The sequence below is a fragment of the Crocodylus siamensis genome, chromosome 2 (genome assembly GCF_052110815.1).
Source record: "Crocodylus siamensis isolate JL-2025a chromosome 2, ASM5211081v1, whole genome shotgun sequence".
NCBI classification, from domain to species: domain Eukaryota; kingdom Metazoa; phylum Chordata; order Crocodylia; family Crocodylidae; genus Crocodylus; species Crocodylus siamensis.
In genome coordinates, this window is record NC_143396.1 from 289,827,013 (window position 1) to 289,838,363 (window position 11,351).

An 11,351-nucleotide genomic window follows, 5' to 3' on the forward strand; every position below is an offset into this window, starting at 1 on the left:
TTACACATTTAATTTGCAGTTTGCTCGCAGTATATTTTAGGTGAGCTAATGACGGATACGAGACTCTCCAGTTCCCAAGTGGCCCATTTTTTGCACTTCTCTTGATGTTTCCCCTGATACACGGGGAAAGAGGAGAGCCACGGGGCAGTGCCACAGCTGGAGGAATTTAACTTACTGGTGAAGGAAGAGAGTGCAATGGGTTGCGAGGAAGGGATCGATATTTTCAAATGTTTAATGGGTTGGAGGGGGGCGGGAAATAAAGTGATTCGTATTTTTAGATGAGACCTGAGCCAGGGACTAATAGGAGATTTGTAGAGGGGCAGCAGGGGATAGTTCATAATAGAAAAACCCAACAACCCAAATGGCTTTGGATTCATAAGGATCTCTTCACCTCGGTTGTCATGCTTGACTGTTGCCTGCCTTTGTTTGACTTCGGTCTTTAATCTTTCACCTTGCTTTGCTTGAGTGCACCCCTTCCCTGATGCAGAGCCCTAGGGACCGTAAGGGCGCCGGCCTGCCCATTAATGGCCTTTCATTGTATGCATTTTAGAGTGGGGCAGGGACTGTGGCTTCCTCTGCCTTGGGGAAATGCCTAACATATAGTGGTCAACATGGCAGTCTAAATGAATAATGCAATACCGCCTATGAATATGCCAGAAAAACCCTGTTGCCAAAGCTACAACATAACTGATGAACAATGACTTTTTAATGGCTCCATCTGTTCAGTCCAAGTCCATGGCTGCCCTTTGCAGAGCACCGTAATACCTGTGTACCATAAGCTTAAGTAGCATTCACATTGGATATTCTTGATAATAGGCACTTTGTCTTTGATTTAAATGATCTCAAGGCTCTATCCCCGAGAGTTTCCGAATGCTAGAATTGATTTTTCCGTCCCCTGTTCCTGATGATTTTCCATTTTGAAAACACACGACAACATTAAGAATAAGAATGGTTTGGTCTCAGTTTCTAACATCTGTACTTACACTGTGGGCGCTCAGGACTGGACATGTTTTAGATTTATTTTTTCAGGGAGTAATGCTTGTGTTACATATTGGATGACACGCGGTGCTGGTGTCTCCAAACCTGAAAGAACCTCCCCCCCCATATGAATTTGGAAATAATTCACAACAGGAAGGGTCAAAACTGGAAGATTTTTCCAGAGATCCCAAACTCAGAACACAAGTTCAGAGAGGGGGTCTGCGGTCTGGCACCAAGGCATCCTCGTGAATCGTGTAACTTAAGGAGACCGTGAGAGTCCAAAGGGGTCTGTTGAGTTAGGCAGGAATTTCCATGTGAAAGCAATCCTATTGGGAACCGGTGGGGTTTGGGACCCTTTCTGGTTCTCATTTCCCAGCGAGCACGCTCCGGAGGGCCAGTTGGTCTTTTGGAAAAGATTAAAACGTTTTCTGTGTTACTCTGCGGGAAAAGAAAGAGATCTAGGTCTCCATTTGAGTAGCACAGGCTACTTCGCTGAATCGAAGGCCTGGTGAAGTGATTTGTACCCTGAATGCAGAAAAAGGGCTAGAAGTCTGATCCCTATCTCTGCAAAGTAGAGCCTGGACAGACAAATGTAATTCGGCTTTTACCAGGAGCTGGAGATCAGAAGCATCATAATCCTTCGTTGCCTTTGACCGGCGAGGTTTTGGCAACACGATTCTTCTAATCCGCCAGCTGAGTTGCCCAGAACTGTTCGCCACTTGCCACTGCGCAATGCAGTTTCTTGAAGTGTCTTTCTAGGGAAGCCAGTTAATATATCCACTTTTCTGATGTGGTGATGGGGGTTGAGAGCTGTAGTGGTGATTTTACCAGGGAATCGTGCCGGAAAATCATTGCAGCTTTTCCGTATTATTTTCTAAAAGAAAAATACCCCAGCGCTCTTTCCTGCCTAGGCAGGGGGTCGGACTCGATGCTCTGTTGAGGTCCCTTCTGATCCGAGCACCTGTGAATCTAAATAATAGATGGGACTGAATGTTTCAAAATGTCTCCTGCCTCTCTGTCTCCTCTGAACTTTCTTCTAACCTTTCTTTTCCCTTCCTTCATTCTTATGCTGGCGGTGTGATGCACCTAAGTCCATCGCTCGTGTACTGTAGCATCGCAACGGGCACAAAAGCTGATCAGAAAGACGACTTGAATTTTGTTTGCAGAAACTGCCCTTGCTTTAGGAGGTTCATGTTATGCCGTAAAATGAGGAAAAGAATGGAAAAAGATTCTTATATTAGATAAAAAGAATGTGTGAAAGCAGTAATGCAATACATAAAAGGCAATCAAAAGTTGCTGATGCAGTTTTTAGGAGACTGTATACCCTTTGCCTGGTTGTTCAGTTATGCCTCTGTGTGTTTTGGTAGGGATTTGTTACAGGGTTCGGACAATAAAATGTTGGCGGCTAGCAATTCCTTTGGCGATGATGTAGTCCCTACCAAAATGTTTACTGAGGGCAGATTCCTTGCAAGAAGTATTATTTCAAAGTGGCAAGCAACTGAAGAATTTGAGGAAACTTTTCTTTCTTTTCTTTTCTTTCCCCCCCCTTCCATGCACGTGGTTTTTCATTGTTTTCATGTACCACCCAAGCAGATTTGTGTCTGCCGTTTGGCTGGAAATATAAAACTCATTAATCTGATGTCTTTCTCATCAATACAACTTCCACCAAGGACAATTTCTCTGCAGTACAGAATGAAAGCTTACTACCCCTTGAGAACAATTGCTGGCTGGCTAAGTGACTGCCGCCTGAATACAACGTTATGTGATGCTGCTGCCTAGTACTGGCCTCAAGAAAGGTTATAGATGACTTTGCCGGGGTAGCAACCGGATCTTAAAAATTCAGAGTCAAACAGAAGAGACCAAACCCTAGCTAGAGTTGTAGCTCCCATTGGTTGTGCTGTTTGTATAGCTGGTGGACAGAAATAGGTTTGTATATTAGGTGCTGAGGACCAAAGTCAATCGAACCGTGGTGGATGGGGTTTTACTCTAGCTACTATTCACAGTTAGGAGAAAGCCGCTGGGTGCCCACTGCAGTGGGATGCACGAGGGCTGCCGCGGTGCACCAGCCGGACTGGGGGGCTGCAGGGGCAGCTGCTGTTTTCTTCTCTCCTCTCACCAAGTCAGCATACTGCCCTGCCCTAATTGTGCTATGTGGGTACAGCTGATTCTGCAAAAAGGGCCCAGCCGCGCTTCTGTTGAAACCAGGGGCATCGTTCCACTGGGAGCAGGCAGGGGCCTAATAAGAGTAATTAATTATTCTATTTGAGATCTTCCCTGCAGATCTCTTTGTGTGCGCTGCGCTCAGTTAACTCTGGGAGGAGCGTGGCGCTGCAGTGACATCCGGTGAGGTTTGGGGAGGACGATGGTCCCCTCTGGCTCCAGGTCCAGCAGTGGAGCTAGAATGGCTCGTGCCTCTGGCACTGGCCTCTGTGCTCTCCCTTCGGTCCTCTCTCTTGCGTTCCTGCTCCTTTTCCATCACATTGCATGGATGAAACCACAGGCCCATAAAGGACTGCTGAAAAGATTTTGCTTTGTTCGCCATCCACACTGTTTTCAGTGTTCCCGGTCGAATTGTCTGACAGGGCTCTCCAAAGATGGACTTTTCTTTTCTTGATATTTTTAGCATGATGGGGATCCCCATTTGCTTCCAGCCTTTGGGCTCTACCATATTATTATTATGATTATGATGACGATTATGACTATGATTATGGTTAGTATTACTGTTGTTGTTGTTGTTATTATTAAAATACCGTGTATGCACTTGCAAGTACATGGCTACATGCACAGATGGCTGTTTTTGGTGCAGCAGGTTTCAACCACTGCCCTCAACCCCTCATTATTACTATTAATAATGCTATTATAAATATTATAAATAATATATATCATAAATAACAATTGATAATAACTAACGATAGTATAAATAACATGGTTATACATACTATACATAATAACAACTTTACATGATTATTAATTATGATTATTTATAATAGTATTTTTATTTATAATAGTAATAATAATGAGGGGTTGAGGGCATTGGTGCACTGGTTGAGACCTGCTGCACCAAAAATAGTCACCTGTGCATGTAGCCACATACTTGCAAGTGCATTCATTCACCGTATTTTCTCTTGTACAGAGCGCCCCAAATAAAGTACACACCTTGTTTTTGAAATACAGAATGAAGGAAAAAAAGATTTTTTCCTTGAAAATATTGGTAATGATGATGTTTTTCCAGGAGACAACACAGGCAGCTTCAATGAAGGGTGGGAGGGGGCAGAGAGTAAAACTCGTTGCAGGACCATGCAGGGGCTGTTGGCTGAGCCAGACCGCCTGAGCCCTCTTCTTTTCTGGAGCTGAGCGGGATGGGCAGCCAGGAGCACCTGTGTCAGCCTTTGCAGCGGTCTGTGCTGCCAGCAGTTGCAGCCGTCCATTGCTAGCAGCTAGGGACCCCGCTGTGCATTGCGTGCAGCGTTGCTTTCCCTTTCCCCAGGGAGAAGTCCCTATGGCAGAAGCTGCTGTTCCTGCCTTTCATCACTTAAAAGCATGCACCCTAATTTCCAGCAGCTCTTTGGAAGAAAGCTGAATGTCGTACATGAGAAAATACGACATTTGATTTGCAAATCCTTTGGTCATACTGAACAAGCAAACTGGATGCTTCAGTGACACGTGGTGTTGTGCTTGCAAAAAAAGCGGCCTTTGGCAACACACACTAAATCATGAATAAATTTGATTCTTTCCTCCTAGTTCTTTATGAAAAGAGATTTGCCTTGTTTTTTTTTTTATCACGTAAGACTACTTGTGCTTTTGTGACATTAAAATATGCTCTCATTCCTAGGCCAACTCATTACCGTAAAGTGTCTGGAATACTTTATTATGAATGTTACTGCACATAAAATGATTTGTATTCAGCTTCATATCACTTGTGTATTTGTGCCTTCAGAGGGAGAAGACGGTTTTAAGGCAGGTTTCTAAATAGGTTTATGAACAGTAGAGTTCATGCTGAGTGAACTGTTTTTTGGGAAATCTTATTAGTGTTATTTTATTTTTTTTTTACCTATTTCCTAAGTAATTTTGCCTGTCAGAAACACAGAACCAGCGGATACAAAACTGCACATTTTAAATATCAGTGCTCTTTCATCTTGGAGAAAACATTATGCAGTGTACCAGTGACTTTTTCCTTTCACCTGTTTTCTCAATACACGTCTCCAATAGCAAGTACCGAGGTCAAGATGGCACGCAGGCAGCTAGACCTCTCCTGTTATTCCTGGTTTGCTTGTCCACTCCCTGTCTGCCCAATGATATTTGAAGAGTTGCTCTATGACAACATGGCCTTTTGCAGTAGGGGTGATATAAGATCCTGAAAAGACAGCCGAGTTATTGCTTCATTTTTGCAGAAGCAGGAGGAGGTGAAGTTCAAGTGAGCCCCTGTGAAACAACACATTGTAATGGAGGTGGAGGAACAAAAGCAAATATTGCAAAGTTTGGGTTTGTGCTGAAAGTATTTTCAACCCCTAACAACCCAGGAAGGTTTCTGGCTGCCCTGAGTGATGCTTTTTTTGATCACGGTTTTACTTAGTGGAGCCCCTTGGGAGCCCAGAGCTGTGTCGCTTTGTGGTTTCCTTCCTCCTCCTTGTTGTTTCCTTTGAGCGGCTCATATAGTTTTACTGCCAGTTAGTCTCAGCCTTGTCAAATAAAACAATGCAAAATGATGCACCAGATTATTTCAGCCTGACAGAGGCACGTTGGTTAATACAGCAGAGCCTGGGTTTAGGAGGAGTCTGAAGGCACAATCCCCTTGGGGGATGCTCCGGGGCCGTACAGCTGATGTGTCGATCCATATATTCATTGTCCAACCCTCAGTGCCAGGTGCTTGGGAGACAGTGTGGGGGATTGAGGGGGTTATGTCCGGGAGCTGGAGGCTGGAGCAGCATGCGTAGAGCACCCCGGGGGGAAGCCACCTCCTTTCCAGCCCCTGTGGATGTTCAAGGGCCCAATCCATTTCCTTGAGCAGCACATCGTAAAAATGTTTTGGCCCTTAGCAAGCCTGGTAAATGGGAGCATCTGCATTGTGCCTGGTGATACATCACCCAAGACAGTCAGAAAAGACAGGTTTGTGTGCAGGGAAGTGCTCAAGGTTTTTCATCTGGAAGAGGTTTTTCTTTTTTCTTCCTTTAATTATCATCCATTTCTGGGAGTGGTAGTGAGGGAAAAGGAGTTACCAACGTTACCAAGCTGGTTTTTGGACATTTTTCCTTTACCAAAAGCTGAGGTTTGATACAAGGAGGAAACCAGGTCATCTGTCAGGGCAAGGGAAGCATTGCAAGAGGAAGAAGTGCCATTGGGGAAAGAGGAGGATAGAAGGGGGTTAATATTAAAGAGGTGGAAGTTGGTCAACCAAGAGGTGCAGAATAACTGCTATGTAGGGGGGAAAGTGTTGGTACAATTATTCATCCTTGCTCTAGGTCTAAGAGTGAAGGGGTCCATTTCTGAGCCATTGCTGCTTACTAGGGCTGCTGTCCTGTTGTCTGAAGAAATCAATGGTGACAACTTTTAACAGGCATCCAACTTTCATCAGGATTTCCCTTAGGGCTGATCATGTAAGACCAGTAAAGCTTGTCCTTTTGCACTCCAGTATCTAGGTGTGACTGGCCTGCCTCTGGGAATGGGGTTTGGTTGGAGGGAGCACGGGTAGGGTGACCGCCCATCCCTACTTGGGTGAGACAGTCCCAGAATGGGAAGCTCAAGTCCTGGCCCTGGGCTGCATGACTCTGGGACAGCATTTGTCCTGGATTCGCAGTCATGCAGGGATCCAGGGGATATGGCGGGTTTCTCCTTATAAGCTGGCAGGTTCCAGTCTGAGCCTGATAGGGGCTTCCTGAGTTTAATGGTAATCCCAATTGTACTTAAAGAGAGTTAGCCACATTAGTCTGATGTCAGGCAGGAAGCAGAACAGGGTGGCACCTTAGAGACTAACTCCTTCAGAAATGCATACACTTTCAATAGGTAACAACTGATTTCATTAGTGTGAATGGACTTGCAGAGAACAGAGGCACTAAATAGAGATGCATACAGTCAATTAAATGCAAAGGATAGGAAAGAGGGGGCACTGCTGAGACAAGAGATCAAAAAGGACAAACAAAGCAGTGAACCCACTGAGAGATGCAGGGGCTATAAGAGCTAGCCCAGTTAATTGGATAAGAAGCCGGAGTCGGTGTTGAGACTGTACTTAACATAATCCCATCTGGAGAAGATGTCTGGTTCTGCAGTTTCCCATTCAAGTTTGTTTTAAAAGTTTTTTGTCTTTAAGAACAGCTGAGGCCAGTGATGGGATGTCCAGGGAAGTTAAAGTGTTCTGCAATGGGCTTGTGCGTCTTTCTGGACTGGATGTCAAATCACTATCCGTTTGCTGTCCATGTAGGAATCACTCTTTCTGGCCAGTGCAGACAGCAGAGGCCCACTATAAGTAGGAGGTGGCGTATATGACATTAGTAGAGAAGCAGGTGAAGGAACCCCAGACGCTTTAATTCATGTTTTGGGTCCAGTATGGTATGACCTGTAGTGATGTGGGGGCACAGATGTCATCTGGGTCTGGAACAAGGCCTGGTAGTTTGGTGAGATTGGGCATTAGGTAGTGTGTTGCTGGAGAGATCTCATTTCAGGTTGGGGTGCTGTCCACAAGCCAGGACAAGGCTGTCCCCCAAGGCTATCTTGAGAGGGTCATCATTTTCCAGGCGGGGTTGGAGGTCATTAATGATGTGTTCAAGCTGGGGCCTGTGGGTGACGACAAGAGGGATTCTGTTGTCCTTGACTTGGGGTTGGTGTTGAAGTAGGTCAGAGAAGAGTCTGAGTCCGGCTCTTGAGCTGAAAGGCTACAGTTTTGTGATATATTGTAAGTGTAGGAATTTGTTTCAGATGCCTAAGTTGGTGAAATCAGAGCAGACAAAATAATGGGGAGCTTGGCTGTAGACGAGGGATCTAGTGGTGTGCTTAGGGAAAGCTGGCGACATGGAGGTAGCTGTTGCTAACTCTAGATATTCTCTAGAGAGTCCTCCCTATGTGTCGATATGATGAAGATGTGATTCATGTATCTTAGGTATACCAGGAGGATGAGAGGGCAGCTGTGGAGGAAGTTAACTTCAAGGTTTGTCATAAACTGAGGCATATGCGGGGGGGGGGGGGGGTTATGCTTATGCCCACAGCAGTGCTGTTTCTTTATGGGTATAGGGAGTCCCCAAATCTGATACCGGGTGTAAAACCCAAGAGGGCTAGTGCAAAAACTTCTTCACTGTTAGAGCTGGGAGGCAGAACAGACAGCTAGGGAAGCTGCAGACTCTCGGTCACTGCAAGTCTTCAAGAAGAGGTGACAGCCACTGGTTGGGGGGGATCTAGGTGTAGCGATGCCTGTGCACTGCCATAGGTCTTTCCCATGCTTCTGGGCTTTGCTGGCTGCCCCCACTTCTTTCTGCTATATTTGTCAGGGTGTTTTTAAGCCTTCCCAGAGGTATTTGTTGTTGGCTGCCGCCAAGGCTGGGGACTTTGACTAGGACGTGCCAATGCTCCCGCTAGCAGCGAAGCTGGCGGTTCCTGGCTAAAGGTCTTACACCTCTGCTCAGGGTCAGGGGGATCACCGTCTTTGGGCTCAGGAAGGATTTTGCCCCATGGTTAGATTGGTCCGGACTGTGGGGGTTGTTGCCCTCCTCGGTAGAGGCATGGCCCTCTACCTGGGCCCTCTTGAGCATATATTGACAGCATTTTCTAGAAGCAGGATTTCATAGATTTCATAGACATCAGGGCTGGAAGGGACCTCGGGAGATCATCGAGTCCAGCCCCCTGCCCAAAGGGCAGGAAGTCAGCTGGGGTCATAGGGTCCCAGCAAGATAAGCATCCAATTTGCTCTTGAAGGTGTTCAATGTAGGTGCTTGAACCACCTCCGCTGGCAGGCTGCTCCAGACCTTGGGGGCTCGGACAGTAAAGAAATTCTTCCTTACGTCCAGCCTGAAACAGTCTTGCAGGAGTTTGTGACCGTTCGACCTCGTCATCCCTTGGGGCGCTGTGGTGAACAAACGTTCCCCCAGATCCTGGTGGTCACCCCTGATAAGCTTATAGGTGGCCATCAGATCACCCCTGAGCCTGCGCTTTTCCAGGCTAAAGACCCCCATGGCTCTCAGCCTGTCATCGTAAGGTCTGCTTTCCTGACCTCTGATCATGCGCGTGGCTCTCCTCTGGACTCTCTCAAGCTTCTCCACATCCTTTTTGAATTGTGGAGCCCAAAACTGGATGCAGTACTCCAGCTGCGGCCTCACCAAGGCCGAGTACAAGGGGAGAATGACGTCCTGGGATTTGCTCGAGAAGCATCTATGGATGCACGCCAGCATTTTGGTCGCTTTACTAGCCACAGCACTGCAGGCTCATGTTCATCTTGTGGTCAATGATGACCCCCAAGTCTCTTTCTTCTGTAGTGCTAGCCAGCGTAGCACTGCCCAGCTTATAAGGGTGCTGCAGGTTTTTCCTCCCAAGGTGCTGAACCTTGCATTTTTTTGGTGTTAAACACCACGAGGTTCTCGTCCACCCATTTGCTGAGCCTGTCCAGGTCAGCCTGGATCACCCGCCTATCTTCTGGCGTGGATGCTTTGCCCCAAAGTTTGGTGTCATCGGCGAACTTGGCCAGTCCACTCCTGACTCCAATGTCCACATCGTTAATGAAGATGTTGAACAGTATGGGTCCCAGGACAGAGCCTTGAGGGACCCCACTGGTCACAGGGCACCACGATGAGTGACTGCCATCAATCACAACCCTCTGGCGTCCTGTATGTCTGTGTACTGTGGCACCCCTGTTATCACCCAAGTGGATAATGTTAGACAGCAAAGCTGAAAAATGCACAGCTCTGCACTTAAAGAACAGTAGAGGGCATGCTTGTCTTAAAAATAAAGGTAGAGTAGTCTTTAAAATGCATCAGTGCCTGTCTTTTCTTAGCCTAATAGAAAGAATTAGGGTTTTATCTCTGGAAATGCCCAGGATCAGATGTCTGTATTATTGTCTGTAAATGTTATCTTTGTTAAAGATACTTGCAGCTACTATCGGGTTTTAAACCACACACAGCAACATTTCAATAAATTTAGCGAGACTCACAGAACTCCAAACTATTATAATACTGAGCGATAAAGCAAATAATCAATCCTATTGTTGAGGAAACTCTAGCAGGTTTGCTGCAGTTGGGACATGGCCAAGGAGGAAGTTTTTGAAGTGAAGTGAACTTTTTCGATAAAGGCTTTTACTCGAAGGTTTAGCATACAATATCAAAATAAGTCCAAACCTGTTTAAGCCTCGTAGTTATGCTTTGTTTAATTTGCCACCCAAGCTTAAAACAGCTAACTGCTTCCTAATTGTATTTTGTGAAGCTTTCCATGCAGGGTGTGCAGGTTTGTTTCCTACGCTTTTGAATGGCGATGGTTGGTAAGACGTTGAACGAGCTGCGACTCAGATGAGTAATTCCGGTGGCCTCAATGAAGCTGTTTTTGTGAACAGGGACTGTTCCCATGAGTAAGGGTTACAAGAGCTGTCCCCAAGGCACCCAAATATAAAAATACACGATAAATCATCTTGGGACCTTAGTTACATATATTTTCCTTGATGGCACTTGTACATTTAAATAATAATAATAAAAAAAAAATCCAATGGTATTTCAAACACGTGGCTTTTTATTTGGCATTATGCTTCCTGTTCCCAACATGTTATCCAGTGACTAATATGCTAAAACATTTGTTGCCTGTGAAGGGGAAGGACTGAACTGTTGCAGATGGCCCCTTGCGATAAACTTCTTTGTGAATGAAGCGGGTTGCCAACGGCCCTCATCTTCCAATTGTGCTTCCCTGTCACCGTCCTGTGAGAGTTACCCATGGCTCCAGGATGGAGCAATCCTCAGCAGTAAAGAGATCGAGATAATGACAGTCCACGGTGACAGCAGGGCTGGCAGAACCAGCCCGGGGGAATCGAGACACAGAGTTGCCAATAGAAATATCTCCATCCCCTGGGAATTGTGGCTTGGGAATCAAAGCTGACCTCCTAGGCAAGAAGGATGGGGAACAAGCTTTTGATTTATGACGAGCTGGAGCTCAAAGCCTGCCCTCCTGCTCCTTTTTACAACACATCTTTTGTATTTTGATTCAAGCCCCTTCGCTTTATTCTCCGAATGTTATCTGCCGGGGTATCATCTTTGGGTCTTTCAGGTTTAGAATAGTTCAGTCATCTCTTTCCTAACAGGAGTCTTCCCCCCCGCCCCATGAAACCCAAATCCCTTTTTAGCATTACAAATACCCTACTTGTTTATATTTGACATGGCTGGGCAGCTGCATTGCTTTGCATCTGTTTGGAGGGG